Here is a 10150-nt window from a genome sequence, read left to right as displayed (position 1 = left end):
GAATGTCATTGTAATGGACAATGCATCGTACCACTCCCGTAAAGAGAGATTCCCTAACAATTCCTGGAATAAAGCTGCAATCAAGGAATGGCTAGTGGAAAAAGACATTTTAAAGCGCGTGCTTTTAAAGATCAATACGATAAGTATCATCTTGATGAGTATGCTTCACAACATAATGTTTATATTTTAAGGCTTCCTCCATATCACTGCGAATTGAATCCTATAGAAATGGTGTGGAACCAAGTTAAGCGATATGTAGGTACCCATAATACCACTTTTAAAAACGACGAGGTACGCCAGTTGATCGACGACGGTTTCGCACGCGTCACAGAGCAAAATTGGCGCAATTATGTCACTCATGTTGTTGAGAAAACGTAAACTGAGATGTGGACTGCGGACAACCTGCAAGATGACGTAGACCAATTGATAATACACGCGAACACAGGGGAGAGTAGCGAAAGCGAATCCGACATCTCGGATGTAGAGGACGACTTTAGTATAATTAATTGAATATCTGTGAGTAACCTCGATTATTTAACACTGTATAACCAATAAAATGCATTTAGCAGTCCAATCAGAGTATGGGCTTTTCGGATATTGGGCTGGGTGCACGGAAATCGAGTTCCCGGAGGTTCCACCCTGTATATTTATAGCTATCAAGAAATGTAATTTAAAATATATTTGTTAGTTTAATAAAGTATAAATATAATATAATGTTAAATAACTTACACTATAAACCTTATACCTGCTCATCTGGTCAAGTGTGGGCAAGGAAAACCATCATCCCATATGGAATAACACAAGGTTTCGCTGAAAACTACCAGGTTGCTATGCCAAGGAACTAGGTAAACTTATGTTGTGTGTAAAAAATGCGACACTGCATTATGTTTTAACAAGGACAAAAACTGCACTTCAGATTTGCACAAAAAAAAATTTCATAGTTGATGTTAAAATTTCGCAGTGATTCAAGTGCGCAACTTGTATTTTACTAACATCGACGGGATTAAAAAATGTGCAAAGCTTTTTCGATATTCCCGTTCCTGATAATTTTTCACATATTTACAAAAGAAAAAGTTTTTCTTGGTTATTGGGCTGGGTGCACGTAAATCGAGTTACCGGAGGTTCCACCCGGTATATTTATAGCTATCAAGAAATGTAATTTAAAATACATTTGTTAGTTTAATAAAGTATACAGTTTTATAATAAAATTCTCGCTAAAAACTTAAGGTCTTTTTATTCAAATTCATGCCTCTTATTTGGCTACTTGAAGGCAATTATTTTATCAATATATTATTTTATAATAAATAACAGAGCCCGGCGTAGAGATCTGGGTACGGTTCTGTGACTACCACTTGGACCTGTTTGTATCGCCAAGCACAAGGCGTGAAATCCGGCAATTGTGCATTCCTATATTAGCCGTACTGCACTCTCGGTATTACATTTTCTATAGGTCCTTATATATTGTAACAGATAAGTGGCAGGAGGGTAGTATAATAAAACGTGTAAGTCCAATGACATATTTGGTTCAAGTAAATGATAGAGTTTTGTACAAACATGTAAACAGTATTAGGAAATTTTCAACTACTACAAACATAGAACAACCAAATACTTCACTGACTACAAACCATGGGTTAAGACCTGCAGTAGTTCAGGAAAATTGTAATTCCGAAATTGTCGACCCTCAAAGTCACCAAATGACTTCTGTTAAAATTAAGGAAACTAGTCCTGATTCAGAAGGGGGTCTACAGTTTGGAAGTCCTGTTAAAACACGAGATCATTCAATACCTTTAGAAACTATTAATACAACAGGTATTGAATTGGGACGTAGTAATCGTGTATGTCATCAACCATAGAGGTTGGCCTTGTAAACTTTTGATTATAGGTAAGGAGGGAAATGATGTGTATTTAATTGTAAGTTTCTGTGTTGCTTGGCAACGTTGCGTTGGGCTGTCAACGGTGACGGAGGACAGGAACCAAAAAGCATGGAGGCAAGCTCTTTCTCATCTCTGTAATATATATTTGATAATAAAGTAATTAAAGTACAATTTAGTATTTGTATCACGGGCTCAAAGATAACACACAGAATGATCAGTTTTCAATATTTTCACTAGATGTCACCCTATCGTACACAGATATACGACGGTGTCTCAAATTAGGCGCCTGTCTCGAATACGGTGCCTTTCCTCTATTATCAGTCGACGAAATATACGTTTCTAATAGGGACGTGTACGAACTCATCACTATATAGCCCCCCATAAAATTATTAGACCCTCGGAGATATAGTAAACTGATCACCGGCATCCTTTGGAGATTGGTAAACTCATCACCGCAGATAGGTAAACTCATCACCGGGATTTTTGCCTGGTTTCCAATGCGAAAGATTGCCTCTAACCTGTTATACTTTTCGTTTATACGATAATTTAATAAATTCAGAAATTATTTTAAGCAAGTTGCTTTAAAATTTAACTTAGATATTAATATGTCTCACGGTGTGGCCTATTAGACGGATCTGCTAATCTAAACGGTTTTGAGATCTAAAAATTTAGTTCCATAGGATTTCGATAGTGAACTTTAAAATGAAAATATTTGTCAACATGTGCTATTTTTGTTTATATCGGAGGTAGTCCCCAACTTCGTTATTTGATTTTCATTGCATTTTTATATTTCTTATTGAATTCTCGAGATAATTTGTTAAGCATACATTAGGTATAAATCTTACCGTTTTGGCGTTATTTGACTATCTTAAAAATAATAAACGATTTTGGACAGTTAGTAAATATAAAATATCTAAAAAATAGGAAAAGTTGAAAACTTGAGTGTGCTATTAGTGCATAGAAGTCGAAGTTAAATTTAATTTTTGACACGTGCAAAGCTTTACATTTTATGGCATCATTGGCGGAAATTTTTAAATTTCAAGTAATTAGCAATGCATTTATTGTGACAGAATGCATCAAAATGCTTAAGTACAGTTTGCTGTACTTTATCTTTTAATGACTTGTACAAGGATTCCACAACTACAGTGCTTTTAAAAGCAATTTTTTTACATTTTTTGGTTAGTTTTCGCCATTATTTGTAGGAGTCAGATGAGTTGTCCAATTCATTTTATAAACATCATGACAACTAACATCAATTAGTGTAAGATACAAAATAATTTTTATTCTGTAATTTGTACTAATTTTGTTTATTGTAGAACCCTGATGATGCAAATAAAGATTTTCGAAAGCATGGTAGACTAAAAAGAGTACTTTTTTGTCCTATCTTCGGCTGCACACCCAAATAGTCGTGTTTTGTAGTCTAACTGATCAGCGTTGACTACAAGCGTTTATCGCTTTTTCAGTATATATATATATATATATATATATATATATATATATATATATATATATATATATATAAATAAGGAGTCCAACTAAGTCGGTATCATATGCAAAAAATTTTTATTTTTAGTTTTATGAAAAAAATTTAATCTCTAGTTCTGAATGATCTAGAACTTCAATCATCAGAATCAGATATTAGTATTCTTTAGTCATTTAGGCGGTTCGGTAAACAAGATGAATTTTATTAAGACTTGAGAATATCCACAATTCATCTTTTTTTGACAATCCGCGTATACAAAATTTAATATCTGATCATTGTATTCTAGGTTTTAGATCATTTAAAACTTTTTATGTAACATAATTATTTCAAATTCATAAAACTAAAAATAAAAAGGTTTCACATATGGTGCCGACTTTTTTCACCATTTCGAATCACATTTATATAAATGTGATTTAAACAATTTAATCAGAAATCTCAAAATGTAATAAATATCAGAAAAGGTAATTTACAGCAACAAAGTAGTATTATGCCTTACCTACAAGAAACATCTTCTACAGTTAACTTAAAGAACTTAATTACGCTGATTTTTTCTGTTTGATCAGGATGATTCGCGAAAACCAGTGCGAAACAACTAAACAAAAACGGTATAAAATTTCTACTCACCAGTTGTATGACATTTAGCCTTACACCCTTTCGTCGCACAAATTCACAAAAGGCAATTCGATTTTTTTAGAGTCTTTCGCAATTGAAATTTGAAATTATTCTTAACCATCGTTTTTTGTCCGCGTTCGCTCAGAACGTAATCAATTAGCAGTTCACTATCCATGTTGAAGAAACAAGGGCAAATGAAGAGAAATTTTTCTTTTCGCATGATTTTAGGTAGCTATTAATAGAATTTTGTAAAATAAAAACCAATAAATTGCAGTTGCATTTAAGACATCTGGATTTGGATTATTCTGTGAAATTACCAGAAACTAGCCGTTTGCTAGGATTTTATGGTCTATCCCTGATCCGGGGTGCAGGTACGCCAGTGATCAGTTTACCGATCTCTTGGGGTCTATTTTGAAAACCCTACTTTTATGGCGGTGATGAGTTTGTACTATGTACGAGGGTATTTATGGTAATTGGTGATGAGTTTACGTGTACCCTCTAATAGAATAGATATTGAAAAAAAAAGAACAGAGCTGGTCATTGAAAGCAACCTGTTTTTTATGACTTTGATACACCAATGGCGAAAAATATTTTGCATAACCTAATTTCAAAATTTTTTGATGCTGGATTTGGGGTTGTTGGTATCGTAAGCGACATGGGCACGGGCAATATGTCATTATGGTCAAATATGAACATCGGCTATAATAAGAATTGTTTCATTAAGCATCCACGGAATGATTTGTTAAAAATTTTTTTTTTTGCTGATGTACCCCATCTTATGAAACTTTTAAGGAATCATTTGTTGGACAGTGGGTTTTGGTTACACGGTACATTGATTGACAAAACTTGTTTAGTGAAATTGCTTGAAATTTCTACAAGGGAACTATCAATATCGCATAAAATTACAAAGTACCATTTTCAATTGAAAGGGTTCCCACCGACAAAAAGTTAGACAATTACTGTTAGTTACTAGTTAGTCTAATTACTGTCACGCTCTGTTTCACGCCTTGGGAAAAGGTTTCAAAATTTATATTATTAATAAATAATTGGTTTGATCTACTTAATTCACGATCAAAATTAACGGGAAATTGCCCAACAAAAAATGCTTCTGGAACAGATTTGGAAAACCAGAAACAATTATTGACAGAAGTATCAAATACAATTGGCACTATAACTGTAGGAAAACACACATCTGTTATCCCATTCCAAAAGGGTATATTGCTAACAAATAGATCTTTGAAGCAATTATATGATTATCTTTATGTCAATTATAAAGTAGATTATATTTTAACATCACGACTGAACAAGGATGTAATTGAGAACTTTTTCTCTTGCATTAGGGGAATGGGGGCCAGTAATGACCATCCTCATCCCCTAGATTTTATGTATCGACTGAGGTGGTACATACTAGGCAAAAACTTAGCAGCTGTTTTTACAGAAAATTTAAACACCGAAGAAGACTGTTTGGTAAAACCACTAGACGAACCTCAAGAGAATGCAATTGAAAATACTAATTGCCTAACACAAAATATACTGGGAAGCCTAAGACAACATTCTAATAATTTACAAGAAAAAGAAGAAGAGGAAATGTTAATGCCATATACATTTATTGAACCACAGGATCACGGTATCCTGAATTATCGGTAAGTGATTCTTCCAACGATAATTTAGAGTTACTCCGACATTTTGAATGCGGAGAAAAAATTAACCAAGATGCTTTGAAATATATAGCTGGATACATTGCCTATAAATTCCAACATAAGTATAACTTAGGATCTAAAGCGGATAACATAAGCATTACCGGCATGCCGGATTAGATACAATTTATTTCAAGAGGTGGTTTATTAAATCCTAATGACGACTTTTACTTTTTGCTGCACAAATACTGGATCATGAATTTCATTAAACGCATGGGTCTTCATTATCACATGACACCAATTTATGTAAAACTTTAACTGCTAGGACCATGGCAAAATTAGAAGAAAATAATAATGTCATACCGTATGAAGTAGTCTATTCTTTAAGCAGAACACGTACATATATTAGATTAAGACATCTTAATAAAAAAATTAGCTTCGAAAACTGCAACAGAAAACTAGAAAAAAAAAATGTCAAAATTTACGAATTGCAAGATTTGAAGAAATAAGTTATAGTAATAAGTTCATGGCAAGCATCCGTTTGAAAAGGGCAAATATTATGCATTGTGCGTTTTTCATTGTAACTTCCCTATTTTTTTAAACTTATAAACCAATATATTATATTATGTGATATTATATTTAAGTTACTGTGCCGTGACGTCAAAGTGTGAGAGTAATAGACTCAATATTAATTTGCTCTCTCTGCGCGTTAGCATACCGGTGTAAGTGTATCGTGGGAGTACATACTTTGGTTGGTACTTTCCAACAAAACTTTCCCTCTACTTTGAAGATTCATTATAGATTGTAGTGGGAAATAGCATGTATCTAAAAAAACATATAAAGTAACTCAGCTTTCTAATAAAACAATCTCTTACCAATTGGGGTAGCTGTTGATGAAGATGGCCCTTGTATTGGGCAATCAAATGCATCTAAAAAAAATAAGTAACAGCTTCTCTCTTTAATTATTAAAAAAAAAATAGAGACAATGCAATGCAGCTTGATCGGAGGGATTGCTTATTAAACAACGTGGGGAACCTTGTCTTATATCCTCTAAAATTAACAATGTTATGAGCTCAAAACTCATAACTTATTTTTCCTTATTGGATTAAACCAAGTTTTAACCAACCAAATTAACATTTTTAATTTGGTACTTTTATTGATCTGTACATTTTATACTTATTATACACGACTGTATGTCGTAACTTAATTTATTGTTTTCTCATCATGCATCTAACCGGCGACCTGCTATTTCTATAACTCAAGGAAATACAATCATTTTTCATATATACTTTTCCTAAACAATCTGTAAACAATTTAAACATAACTTCAATAGGTCACGTGACAAAATCGTCGAATGAAAAGATGGAACATACTGATTACCCATGGTACAATGATGATTACCCAACCTCAGTAAAGTGGTGTCAAAAATGTCATCCAGTCGTCCAATGAGAAGATGGAATGCAAGTTGGCAATTAGCCTCTCGTCCATCGAGTTATTCAAGTGTGAGTATGATCTCGTCAAACCTCCTATACATGTTGCCAACCTATAATTTCTGAAATCGGTAGATTGATACAAAAAAATCGGTAGATTTAAAAAAACGGCGGTGAATTTAAAAAATGTTATTTATTTAATAAAAAATGTATAGAACAGTTAAAATTACGTTACACAAAAAAGTTAAACAATTATAAAGAAAAATATAAACTAACCTAGTTTTCAGTTGATGATGAAGAATTAAATAAATTATGTTTATTCGTGCAGGATAACATTTGTTTTTCAATAGGGAAAGTATAGCAATAATTATTACGTATGAGTTTTTTAGTATAGTATTTTTCATATAAAAATGCGTGCACGTCATCCAAGATTTACGACCTCAGAACCCCACAGCGTTGCCAAAACATCAGAATAGTTAGTAAGTGAGGAATTTTTAAAATGTCAACTATTTGTCAAACTATTATATTAACAGCAAATACACTTAGTTTTAAGATTACTGCAACACACTAAAATACATAAGAAAACATTTTAATACAAAATTATATATTCTAAATTTTAAACTTACCACTTTTAGAGCATTAATAATAAAAACGTCCCGCAATTATTTCTTGTTCAAAATAATCTATCTTATATGAAAGCTTATCAGCTTTCTACATACTGTTGTTTTGGCATAGCATAATCACAATAATAATTAGTTTTTAACGCTATTAATCCAAATTTAATATGTATTTATAAATACAATTTATTGATATATAATATATTATGATCAAATTGTGTAAGAAATCAAAACATAAACAAAATTCTTACTCTAAAAAAAAGCGGCAACACTTTAAACAATTTTACCACACGCTGAACTATCAAAAAATTTGAAGTATTCCCGTATCGGTTGCGTACAATTGTCTAATATATTTAATTAAAATTATTATTTTGTGGAATATTAGACTTTAAGAGTTATTTCATAAAATTTATATTATTAATAATAACAAATGTTTTTGGTTATTTAATCAATATAATTCTACAATTCCCAATATAATGATGATTAAATTTTTTCGGTTATTATATCATGTTGACGCCTATGAAAGATCGAGCAGTTCCGTATGGGTTTCGTATTATTAGCTGTGTTGGGAAAACTTGAACTCTAACGTTGACGTTCTGGAAATTTTATATAGGTATAAGTGACGTCACTTTATATAAATTGTGACGTGCACGCATTTTTATATGAAAAATATTATATGTAACAAGCCTGATATACTTTCTGCACTTAATTTGTTTCTCTGCTTTGTTTTCATTAAATTTATAGCTGAGAATATTCGTTCGACATTAGCCGAGGAGTGTGGCAAATATAATATGGAAAGCAAACGAACAAGATATTAAACAACATGGAATTGTCCCCAATTTAAGGTTTTTGACTTGTTACCAAAATATTATAGCATCATCTGAGAAAGTTTGAATTTCGTCAGTGTTTCTCAGTAACCGCCATTCACTGTCTAATGCTTGTTAAATCATTTTCCTTTATTAAATTGGAAAATAAAAGTGTAACTTGAGTAATGGAGCTTATTTGGCCACCTTTTACTATGCTTGAATCAATAAAATTGGAAATTAAGTGAAAATCTTCGAACTATTTGGCTACATGCTTCTTTATAAAAATTTAAGCACCTCAATCTAAAAAAAATTACTTAGTCACTTGTTAAATTTAACTGTAACAAAGATCTTGTAACATTGGCACCAAAATAAATTTCTGCAATAGGCAAATAGTTCGAAGAATATTCGTATTCAACATTGTCGATTTGAATTTTATTTAAATATTCCCTTTTAATAAAACAATCAAAAATATATTTAACCACGCTTTTAACCCTGTTATATAAATTGTTCAATTTTTAGGATTCTGATTGCATTTCTTTGTTAATAGTATTAAAAAATGGTAAGCTCAACTCCAGAAACTGCAAAAATAACTTTGTACAATGATCATTTAGTTTCTGTAAAATGTTTTCTGCAGATAATAGATCATTATTTGCTACACAGTCGGTAAAAAATAACTGTAGTGCTGCATATTGCTCTAAAATTCTACAAACCACACTATGTACCGATAGCCATCGAGTTTGCGAAGGATGCAGGATTTTATGAATTTTAACGCCACAAAATGTCTGCATACTCTGCAATTCTTTTAGGGCTAAAACCAAAATAATTGTATATCTCTGGTAAGATCTTCCACAAACCTCGGCAATTTTTCACATGAATAAGATGCGCATAAATGAAAAGAATGGCATATGCATTTGTCATTAATGTCATCAATGAATTTTTAGAGTCAAACATAACATTGGCACCATCCGATGCAAACCCTATTAAAGTTATCCTTATATGGAATTTCATTGTCATTAAAAAATGTTATTACATGATTATAATATAAATTACATTATATTATAATGCCACTGCATCCGCCCCAGTAAGTTTAATGAGACCCAAAAAAATATCCTGAATATTATTATTGTCATTAACATACCTAATAGTGATGTAACGAATATTCGCATTCGCGAATACTCGCATATTTTTGCATATTCGCGTTCGCATTCGCAAAATTTGTGCGAATGTTTTGCGAATATGAATATAAGAAAAAAAAATTATTTGAAGATTAGGTTAATAAAATAAAAATCCATTCACTTCTCAGTTCTTCATTAAGAAAACTCACTTTATTTTACAAGCTATATTAATTTTGTGTTTGTATTAAACGAAAATACTGCCCTCTCTTGTTAAAAAATAACAATTGTCTGTTTTTACTTATTTTTCAAGTTTGTTTTTAACAATAAGTAAAAACAGAGAACTGTTATTTTTTAATAATTAAAATTTAATAGAGGAATATTAAACTTTAGAAATAAAAGCTTTGACGCCTTTTCTCCTTCAAGTCTGTTTCGATGTGGCGTATAAAGAAGTCCAGCGCCACTAAACAAGCGCTCACTCGGGACACTCGTTGCATGTAACTAAATATTGCCGAACTACAGGAAAAAGAAGATCGTACCTTCCCTTTTTCACTTTCCACCATGTTAGAGGGTCGACGT

Source organism: Diabrotica undecimpunctata, chromosome 9 (assembly GCF_040954645.1).
Source record: "Diabrotica undecimpunctata isolate CICGRU chromosome 9, icDiaUnde3, whole genome shotgun sequence".
NCBI lineage: Eukaryota > Metazoa > Arthropoda > Insecta > Coleoptera > Chrysomelidae > Diabrotica > Diabrotica undecimpunctata.
This window is presented reverse-complemented; position numbering follows the sequence as displayed.